This window comes from Tyto alba, unplaced genomic scaffold, assembly GCF_018691265.1.
Source record: "Tyto alba isolate M040663 unplaced genomic scaffold, T.alba_DEE_v4.0 Super-Scaffold_14, whole genome shotgun sequence".
Taxonomy (NCBI): domain Eukaryota; kingdom Metazoa; phylum Chordata; class Aves; order Strigiformes; family Tytonidae; genus Tyto; species Tyto alba.
The window spans coordinates 960,691-972,067 of NW_024881276.1; the positions used below are offsets into that span (position 1 = coordinate 960,691).

Sequence of the window (11,377 nt, forward strand, 5' to 3'; positions counted from 1 at the left end):
TTTGTTTCTTACACCCATAAGAGAGCACAGTGAGGTTGTGTGAGATCTGCTACATATTTACGTGTTCAAAAACCTTAATTTGAAGAGAACCATGTAGTCCTGTGTATTTACTTTTGCACAGGGTTGCATCCTAATATTTTACCCAAGCTATGTCCTGAAGTGAGCACTGCCCTCAAGGCAGGGATAGGTGCAACTTGATCAGTTTGATCTACAAATCAAAGACGTTTTGTGCAAGGAGGTGTTATGTGCAAAGCACTTTTTTTTTTTTTAGAGATGATGGATGTTCTTTCACTGTCTATCAATTCATTAACAGTATAGTCAGAACTGAAACAAAATGGGTAGATGCTCTCTTTAAAAATACAGAGGAGCTGTTAGCAATGAGGTGGGTGTTTTATAATGCTCTCCTATTTATTTCCAGCATCAAGCATGACCACTGCTCAGAAATCTGCATATCTTTATGCCCTACTATGACATGACGTCAAAGCATCATCATTTCTAGAAATTTAAGAGAACAACTAAGTCTTGGAGAGAGGCTTGCTTCATGTGTGTTTGTCTTGCTTAGAGAATTAGATGGGTTATTTGCCTCATGCAGTGAGGGCCAGATCTTCCCTCTGCAACTGTCTGCTTCAGTGGGAGTCTTGCCTGAGGAAGGGCTTCTAAGTTTTTCTGGTCAGAAGGAAGTTATTCCTTTTATTGGATCAGAAAAGCATGCAGTTCTGTGTGCAGCAATTAAATATCACTCTCACCGTGCGAGAGACAAACCATCACTTTAGATTAGTTCTCTTTTAGATGGTTTTCACTTTTCCATTAGAGTAATTTAACCTTATCCCTGCCTGAGAATCCTGATTTGCTCTGCACCAGGAGAGTGGATGCGTGTGTGCTTGCTAAATACGTGTCATATGCTATCCTGCCAGAGAGCATTAGTGAGCGATGCTTTTATATAGACTGAAGGCCTCATTTTGCTATCAAAAGGCAAGACGTGTGTATGTAGGAGGAGGGAAAAGATATATGAATGACAAAAATTTTGTATCTCTGAAACGTGGTTTTACAGCTGTCAGAGTACATGCAGTGTTTGCAGCCTATTATTGCCATATATGAAATGATTCCACAGCCTGAGGAAGAACAGATTTGAGCTGCAGAAAAGGCTCCCACATTTGTATTCATGCTCTGTCTGCACCAGCGCTGCACTTCAGAGAGCAGAGGAATTCAGGAGAACGGCTAGAAGAGGATGAACACAGCTCCCCAGCAAGTTGAGGAAACGAGGTGAATGGTGCCTGTCGAATTAACCAGGCCCAAACTAACTTAGGCTTGAGGAAAACGTCTGGGTGTATTGCTCTGGATTTTGAAGGCCTTCTAAGGGAAACTGGACGCTGTCCCACTGGTCTCGTTGTAGATCCTGACACCTGCAATGTCCGTTTTTCCCTTGTCTGATATGCACATGGGGCTGAGACTGGAAAAAAGAAGAGGCGTGAGTTTCAAACAAAGGGATTTTTTGTCTGACAGCTCTCGTGTCTAAAGAAGGGTAGTCGTTACCAAGTGTCTTGAAAAACCTGGTGATATTCTCATCAGCTGTTCACCTGCAGACACCCCTACATGTAAGGTCCTAGTGGACTCGTGTTTCTTGCTTTCTGTTTTAAGTCGCCACATACGAATCTTGGAATTTTAGATTTCAGACTCACAGTTCCCGTTGTGATGCTTTGTTATGAACTAAAGGTCATCCCATCAATGACTTAGACTTGAAAATAATCTCTCTGCTTTGAGAACACTTCTGGTTCTACTGGTTTTCCCATTTCGTGGCAGAACGATCTCGTTACAGCTGGAGTTGATGATAAGCCACAACAAGTCTCTCTCAAACCAGTGGACACCTTCTGCACAGGAGAAAGAAGAAACCCTCTGGAAGCATAACTGCTTTAATTCAGTAAGTGCTAACCTCACATTGCATATGTTGACAGTTTCTGACCGCTTTTGAGGGCCAAGAAATCAATTGCTACAGAAAATTGTTGACAATTTAAGCTAATGAATAAATTTAGGGTCATGATCCTGTCAACTGCACTACTTGGGGAATGAATTTTACTGAATGCATCATTTTCTCAGCTTCGCTGAAGAAGTGACATAGAAGTTGGATTGCATTCCATCACCAGAAGAGAAGAGAAACACAGGCTACATGAAACCACAATCACTGGTGTCAGAGACCTGGAAAAGTTTCACCCCGACCTCTCAGTAGGTTTCTAGTAAAAGAAAATGTGAAAGAGAAGAGTAGGCAACGACCGCATCAGCCTAATAAAAAGCAGTACTTGCCAAGCACCAGGGTTTCATTTCAGTAGGGAATCTGCCCCAAACGCCGTCCCATCTACACACAAAAGATCCTCCCTTGAGTCAAATTCTGCTTCAGCCTACGCAGCATGCAAGGCTGTCCGGGAGAGCCCACGACAGCCAGCCACCGGTCTTGCAGCTAACCCAGCTGCCCTGCCGTTGGGCCCGTGGGAACCTGCACTGACTTGGCAGTGTGCATGTTCCCTTCCCTCTCACCTGGTCCCACTTAGGTGTAATGAAGATGTACTGTAGAGCAGAAGTTTTCTATCTGTGGTCAAGGTGTCTCTGGGAACCTGCAACCTGCTTCTCAGGGATCTGTCAAAGCAGACTAAGCCAGCATACTGTGAGGATTCTTGCATTCGATTTACAAGGCTCTGAAACCTCTCACGTGAAAACATTTGAGTGTCCACAAATCAAGCTTGAAAACTTTCATCATAAATAAATGACCATCTTCATGCCCTTGTACTCCCTCAGTCATCTGTAGTGGCCTCCTCAGCAACTCCTTCTGCTCCATATTTTCTTTAGCCTAGAACAGCTTGAGCTCAGACTCAGGGTGGAGTGCACGCATTGCACATCAGGATCACAGCAAGAGGCAGAAATGGACAAAACCCCATGTCTGTCTGTGGAAAAATAAACGACACATCTACATGGAGGCAGAGAATCCAGGTCGAACAAATCAATCTTTTTCCCAAACAGTCTTGAAATCTGACAAAATATAATGCATACAACAAAGATAAAATCAAATACTTTCGTTCTTCTTGGTGTAGCTGCCTGTGTTTCTGCAATTCAGACTTACCATCCAAAGTACAGAAAGTTGGTGTTGGTTCTCCAGCATCATAATTGCTAGTGCTTTCCACATTCCCTTGCAGTAGCCAGCTGAAAACCATCTACCTGGGGCCTTCTAACAAAGACTCCAGGTATTTTATTGTAGCCTACAAGGCTTTTATTAAAAAGCATTCCTTCAAACTGATTTCCACCGTGGGGTTTTTTACCTTGCAGAGTGTAGGTTTGCTTGTTTTTCTGGGAGAGGATATTTCCAGCTACTGATAATTGCTAAGCATTTCCAGGCAGCTGCAGTATCTGGCTACAGAGGCCACTGACTTCTGGGTTGGGGATGCCTCCTGTTTTATATACGTGTACATACATATGTATGTATATATGAATATTTCAACAGTGTGAGAATGTGGTCTGATGATGTGTTAAAACTCAAACACATCTAGTACTCAGTGAAAAACGCATTGAACCTACAATACAAAATGCCAGTTGCGTATAAACTCCTTCTGCCAGTTCCAAATGTGTTCAAAACGTTGGGATGGATTAACTTTCTGTCAGTAGACATTACACTGGATCAGTATTGCCTGTCCAAATCCAAACATCCACAGTTATTGCAACAGCTTCTGCCTTTCTTTCTTGTTGCCACCCAGGATTATGCCCGCCCGTTGTTGCAGGTTTTGTGCCATGTGCTTCCACTTTCTTTTTTGCTGTTTTGCTCTTTGCATCCACTGGGCTTTCATCAGCTACAGCTGCATGCACTGAATCTTGCTGTGCAGATGATGTCTGAAATGTGCCTTTCCTTGGTTGCCTTTCTTTGAATGAGACCCCCTGTCTTATATTAGACTTCTGCACCACTGGAAGACTTTGGATTTTCCAAAGTACCTGGTGCAACAGCACCTTGTTGCCAATGCAAACCATCCCACCCCATATTATAGAACATTCTTGTCTTCCTGATCCAGTCTTGCCCAGTGGAGTCCAGGCTGGATAGAGATAGAGGTATTAGTATTAGTCCTGCCAGGGCTCTGGGTAGGAAGGCTGCTTTGCAGCAAGATGCCACTTTCTGAACCCTTGTTTCAGAGATGCTTCAGCAGGGGTAGGGAGGGAATAGCACAAAGACAAGTCCAGCTCTCCTTAGAGGACCTACAAGAGTGCTGGGGTTGTCAGTGGCCAGTCTGGCATCAGAGGAAGGAAAGCTTGCCTGTACTACAGAAAGCCTGGCTGCAGCCTGAAAGATGAGGACGGGTTGGTTCCTGAGCACAGGGGTGGCTCAGAACAGAGCTGGTCCACCTGATCCCCCAAAAAGGGGAAATCCAAGAATAAGGACCAGAGCCTTGAGGAAGAGAGGGCCCTTGAGGAGAATGGTTGGGTGTCTCCCTAGTTCCCAGGTGTCCACAGGAAGGTCCTAAAACTGAGGACAGAGCCACCAGCCCGGGTGAGAGGCTCGTTTCCCATGTTTTCTCCACCCTCTTTTGAACACTTTAAGTACAGTGCAGCACTGATAACTCTGCTACTTCTTCATCTGCTCCTGTCTACAGCTTCTGGTCTCTGACCAGAGCCAGGACGTTCACAACAGTGCTCTTCTGCCCCAAAACAGGTACACCTGTACCTTCTTACCTGTCTGGAGGGATTTCCCAGGCCCATTCCAGCTGCTGGTCCCCGACATCTCCTGGGAAAGTCCGTTTGGCCCTCTAGCCTCAGGTTCCCGGGAAATCCAGCTGCTCCCTGGTCCCAGAGATGTTCCTTTGCCTGGTGTTGCGAGAGGCACATAGCAGCAATTAAAACACCTACATATATACAGACAAACAGGCGTGTGTCTCTTGTACATACAGCCACAGCAACGACGATGGTTTGACCAGAAAAAGGCTTTGGTGAAGTGAAACTAGCCTGGGCCTCTACTTAACCCTCTTAATCCTTCACGTATCACCGGTCACACCGTTGCACAGGAGCTCAGCACAGTGCCGTGTTGCTGCCTGTGCTGGCCTGGAGGCGGACGGGCTTCCCTGCTAAGTTCTTCTCCTGCCCCGTTGTCCAGAGCCTTGGTCCCAGGAGAGCCGGTCTGGAGACCAGCTCTGCCCGTGCTGGGGCCCCGACTGGCCCCAAGCATCCCGGGGCGGCCGGTGCGTGTCGCCTGTCTGTCTCCCACACGTACCCACAGCTGGTGAACCAGAGGCACGGTGCAGTGGGACCTTTGCAGAAAGGCAGCTGCCCGCAGAGCTAGCCCAGGCGACAGAGATACGCTAGCAGAGATCATCCTAAAATAGCCCAGGGGAGGCACACAGCTGGGGGCAGGATGGTGACTGCTTTAGTTTTCTCGCTTGAGGAGAACAGAAACCTGTGGCTGAAACCAGACAGCAAGGTCCAGGTGTGCACGGCGTCCTGGAGGCCGGCTGCTGTGTGGTGGCCCCGCGGCCACTTTACTGGGGGAAGCGGGAGCTGCCTGGCTGGCCATGGGGACCATGCTCTGCCCGAGTGCTATTCTCAGCTCGGAGCAGAGGTTTCTGCTCTTGCTGCTGTACGCCACGCTCGCGAAGTGGGGTGGGCATTGGCAGATGCTCCAGGTGGTGGAGGCATGGGGAAGTCAGCCCCTGTCTCTTCAGCACCTGATATCCCTCACACCTTTAATCGTTCTCTCCAGTCACAGAAGGAGTTCTACTCCTAGCTGCTAAGCTGTCCCCCTCCTTTCTCCCCCACTGCTCTCTGTTCCCCGTGTTTTCCAGGTGCAAAGTGCTTTCTTTTTTTTCATTTTTTTTTTTTCCTGTGGTTTGCACTTACTTTTCATTAAATCCTGCTTGTACTTAAACAGTGTTGAGATGATTATTTCCAAGGATGAGATATCAAGGATTGCAGAGGGCCTGGAACAAAAGAAGGTGCATCTGAACATAGCAAGAAAGGCAGGATATGCAGAAAGACTGTTATTGCTTCCTTCTCGTTCCTGCACAGTTCAGAGTTATAAGCAACAGCCCCAGTGAACGTCCCTTAAAGTAATTAGCCAGAGCTTCCCCAGACCTCGGTGGTACTTGCTGGTACAGAGACAGTTGGTCCCATCTGCTGAAATCCCACTGGCTGTCTTCTTCCCCTGGTGTCTTAGATATTGCTGAGGGGTGTTGTCCAGGTGAAGGGGATCCAGGTGAGGCAGTGGGGATTCAGGTCCTCTCTGACCCTCCGTCTCATCCGATGATCAAGTACACGCTCAGAACCAGACAGGCACCCCAAAAGTCCTTGGAAGAGGAAGAGCTCTGGCAGTGTATGAGGTTGCAGGGGAGGAGGCTAGGTGCAGCGTGGGACAGCAAGTGGCCCAGCTCTGCCTTACGCTGCTGTAAAATGACAAGGTTGCATCCTCTTGCTGATTTGGCTGCGACCTCGTGCAAACCAGCCACATCAGTGCAGCCTGAGCCAGCTCTGCTGAGCGATCCAGCAACGTACAGCTCTGGCACTAGGGCTGCTGGGGCCTGAGACATGGGACCTGCAGAATCAGGTCCGCGATTTATTGGAGTTTTGTCTGTGTGGGATGCCTGAATGGTAATATGAACATCACTTTTTTTCCTTTCAAAAATAGAAGGATTTTTCCCCAGTTGCATCCCTTACCATTCTGCTGTCTAAGTGTTAAATGTGCTTCTTATTTGTTATTGAATGGAATGATGCTGATGTAATTTATCCCTAATTCACAGAAGTTTTCCGGGGTAGACACAGCCCCTTCCTATGTATTTATTACCTAACGGCACAGAAAATTGTGAACAACTACATATCTGAGTATGACACAGCTCATCTGTTTCCTCAGCTTCAGAGGGGTTCATCATCATCCCTAACACTTCCCTGATCCTGAGTTTTAACTTTCGGCCAAGCTCAAAGAAAATACCACGTAAAATCCTTCTCCTACTCACCACTGTTTGCTGCAGCATCAGGTACTACACCAGGAATGTCGGTTGTTTCTCTGTTTCTTGAGGTGGAGCTGGATCACCACCTAGACAGGTCAGTGGGCTTAGGAGGCAGCAGGACCCTGCCTGTGCTTTTCCAAAGAGGAGACTGCTCAGTTACAGGCACAATAACCACCTGTGGCCATTACAGTCCTACAGAAAGGATGGGCAACAGGTTTCATACTATTCATTTCCATATTCCCTTCCTGTGCTCTTTGCCAGCTGATTTCTCTACTTTTTTTTTTTTTTTTTTTTTTTTTTTTTTTTTTTTTTTGCTAATGTTATCTATGTTATCTAATTTTAACATAAATTTATCTTCTTTTCCTGCTGGGTATAGATTAAGTACCGTTTGGAGAAGATATCTCTAGAGTTGTACAGGATAGCTATCATTTATTCCACACCATTCAACACTCTATTGAGCAGGGCATAGGGATTTGTCTTTCCTGTAAGTACTGAAGTTACAAATACTGGAATGAATAGACAAATGGGCTTCTGGTATATGTGACAATCAGTGTCCTGTTCTTTCTGCATTAACGCCTGCCTCCATCTTCCTCAGGTCCCGAATAAACCCTTATTTTTGCTACAGGAATGAAGGAGAAAAGATTTCTAAGACACAGTTATTCCTCTAAGAAGGAGAGGATGAAGCAAGCCTATTGCAAACCATTTTCATCTTGTCTGCATCACTGAAAGGTACAAATAAACCGGAGCTTTGCTCTCCATCACTTGCGTTCCTTTCTCTGGATGACACTGTTCGTTTTTTCAGATCTGTCTGTCCCCTGTAGCAGTTTTTCCTTCCAATTGGGTTATAATTCGAAATGAATGGTTGGGGCAATGGCTTACACTTGGATCATAAGACAGGGCTGTTTAATGGGTCATTCCCAGTAGCTGAGGTAGAAGGCACGTGTAAGGCCCAACTGAAAATGAGATCACCTATCAGCAGTGTATGGTCATAGATGATGTAGTCTGTTCATCGGGTCACAAATCCTGGTCTGTAATTCACTGAAGAGCCCTAAGAAGTTTCAGGAAGATGAAAAAAGTAGAATTATTGAAGAAGTCTTCAAAACACACAAAATGTGTTAAAGGGGATTGTCCTGAACGGAAGTTGAGCTAATGAGTTTAAATTTGGACAATTTGTATTTCAGAGTGACATCTAGTGCTGCGTTGGGACCCCACTGCCTGTCTTGTGAGGTCAACAGGAACCTGTTTTGTGAACCTGTATCCCTGTAGGTCTGTCTGAAGGCTCCAGCTGAACACGGCAGGAGTGCCCCTCATGGGCTGGGGGGGCCGTGCCACAGTCCCATGCACGTCAAGTACACCTCAGCTGAATCCTACCCATTCAGAAATCCCCTGAGTAGTGTTTCTATTGAGAGGAAACAACAAGATGAAGCTCAAGCTCCTATACCTAAAGCTCAATTTCTTACCCTTCAACTCTGACTCAAGAGAAGACACTTAACCACGTGGCTTTTGTGAGGACAAGGGGAAGGAGGAGCTATCCAGGTGGGGGTGTGAAGTATTAGGGGAAAAGAGCCAGGTAAGAACCAGGTAGTGAGGATGGGGATGGTTTGATAGGCATACCAGTAGCTTTCCTGCAACAACATGACATTTTATGAAAATGGAAAAGACCCACCTCTTACGACTCCTTTGCCACCACCCCGCCAGCAATAGGCTAGACCTCACAGATGAAGTGCTGGTAGTGTTCCTCTCCGCCTGCTACATATAGTCCAAAACCACATCTGCACGTTTCTGTTTATGGAATTCTAATATTACACACAAAAAAAGAACAAGTAGAAAAGCAAAAGAAAGATGGACAGAGGACAGGAGTTCAGGTTATTCAATTGAGTGATCCAGGTTTCCAACACAAATCAGAGATATTTGTTGACATTTTGTCCCTCATGCCTCGTCCTTTCTACTCAATCTTCTCCTGGCTATACCTAACAGTTGTCTGTCTAGAGACCTCTTGGGATGTAGTCACATTATTGTTTTGCTATAAAACACCCCTGGGACATAGAATGGGTACTCAAGAGTTGCTTAGGTTGTGGGAAGATTTCTTCAGTTCTTTGGAAATTGAGGAACATCTTACCTAACTGCAGCTATGAGGGACTTTTAACCATGATATCAAGGTTGTAACTACCCATGCAAGAAATCAAAAAATTCAAGCAATCTTGTAGAAACACAAGGAATTGGTGTTGGTCATGTTGCTTTGTGAAACTCTCTTCTCTCTGTCACTCATTACAGAGGGAATCCGGGGACTTATTTCCATGCCTAAAATTAGCTGGAGTAAACTCCCTTTGGAAACCGTGTGACTGATTCAATGCTAAATCAGTTTTTCTGGACTTTATTTGTTTACCTGCTCCAGGACCAAGCCCACTGTTACTGCCTTTGCCCTTTCCCCCCCACAGTATACCCTGCGTGGGGATAGGTGAGCATGTTTTATTCATATCCTGGTGTTATCCTTCTGCCAGTACCATTCCTCCCTTCTGTTTGTTTTTTTTTTTTTTTTTTTTTCTGCCCTCCAGTCCGTGTACAATATCAAGTGCGTCTGCTGATTATTGATTTATGCAGTGCTCCGAGACTACTCTACAGAAGCCTTTTACAAGCAGGGAACACTTAATTTATAACTAAAACACTGGGACCTCTCAGCTGGAACGCAACAGCCCTATAACAGCGCCGGTAACGCAACTCAACAGCTCTCGGAGAGAAACTGAAGAATACCATATCTAATTGAAGCAACAAGGGATTGTTAACTACGGTGGGAAGGATGTAATTGCTTATGCTGGAAACTGGCCAAGACACTGGGGTTAACATTTCTACTCTTACAAAACGCACGCTGGGACCTTTAAATGGCTAACACTAATTATAATTACCCCAAACAACACTGCTTAAACCACCTTGTACTATCACATCACACCATCAACTTTATTATTATTAATGCATCCTTCAGACGGTTCTTTCTGCAGTTTGATGCACAACAAAGTAATTCACAGAATGCTAATAAAGCTGTACCCAAACTGCTTTAAATCAGTGGATTTGGCATAAAAAAAAAAGAGTCCAAAATGAATACAACTCCCGGTTTCAGGTGAGTTTTATTTGTATAAAAATTTAAAACTGTCAGAAAATATAACTTAGAAAGAAAAAGAGTGGAAATGGGTTGGTGGATTTGACTCGTGAATTTAGCTCTGCTATCCTGAGTCTGTAAAGAAATAAAATGAATAGAAATCTCTTCTGTACTGTTTTATCCAGTGGCTGAAAAGATTCCTGTACACTTTGGGGGATAAGGTAGCAAAGCTTGTGTCCATCTGAATTTTAGCCATCAATTCCTTCCTACTCACATATGAAGAAATGTAGCTGTGTTTGCCCCGGGGAGGCTCATAGCCAGAGAAGACTTTGCACCTCAATATCTGAGCTTCGTGAATGCATTTAGACTTACATGACCAAAATGGTTGCAGTTTCATTAACTACCAGTCAGGTTCAACTGAGGAAAATTTGACTCATAATGTCTAAGTCTGAAAGATAATCACTGATAGCACACAGCAGATGCCTTGAAATGTGTGTTGTTTTTCTACTTCTCCATTAGCCGTCATTTAATGGTGTACTGCATATCTTTAGATTTAAGTAAAAAAACACAGCTCTTTAGGCCTAAAATCTCTATCAGTTATTTTAAATAGCAGCCTACGCGGGAAATAGCTTCCTAGAAGAAAAAGAGATGCAGACAGCCCTGTGTTCAAGCACATACCGTCACCACATTCAAATCCACGGCTCCCGTGACCCTTACCCAAAGCTTCAGTGGTCGCTACGTTTGTCGGGGGCTCCAGAGCTGCTGAGGTGGGGCTTCTGTCCGCCCTGGCCAGGGGAGGGCAGATCCCCCTCTCCTCTTGTCCGGTGGAGCCCTGGCACGATAGCACTTCCAGCTTTTTTTAGAGCTTTTCAAACAGCCAGGAGAGGGGAACCCCCAAGTAACATCAATTTGGCCAGAGGCAGTTCTTCAGAGCCGGCCAGCAGATCCCCCGGGGAGCAGGTCCCACGGCAGCAGAGGGATGGCAGGAGGTGTCCCCAGTCAGGGACACTGCTCCGGGCACGGTCTCTTCAACTTGGATTATGATGTCTCGGCTGGTTTGGGGCTTCTCTGGAAAAGACGTTCAGCATGAAGCACGCAGGTATGAATCTTGGCTTTAATGGGACCGCCCCCATGGCAGCGATTGAGCGCGTCTGTCACTACGTGAAGGAACGAGGCCCTAAATTTTGATTTTAAAAGGACGTCAGCAAAGGCTTCTGCTAACCCAGCAGGCGGGAGGGAGGTCTGGGTGCCGACAGCCCTTCCAGGGACTCGCTGCAGCAGCTTCAGCAAGTTGCCTCCCCCCAGCCCAGTCCCTGTCTGT

At 45.8% G+C, this 11,377-nt stretch overlaps 1 long non-coding RNA gene across 1 annotated transcript; it reads right to left on the minus strand.

Annotated features, from left to right (window-relative positions):
* Positions 1-1,022: 1,022 nt before the first annotated feature.
* On the minus strand, positions 1,023-4,899 carry LOC116959008. Its single transcript, XR_004405596.1, has 2 exons — positions 4,702-4,899; positions 1,023-1,450 (listed from the first exon to the last, which is right to left on the minus strand). It is a non-coding gene; the product is annotated as an uncharacterized LOC116959008 (long non-coding RNA).
* Positions 4,900-11,377: the final 6,478 nt, after the last annotated feature.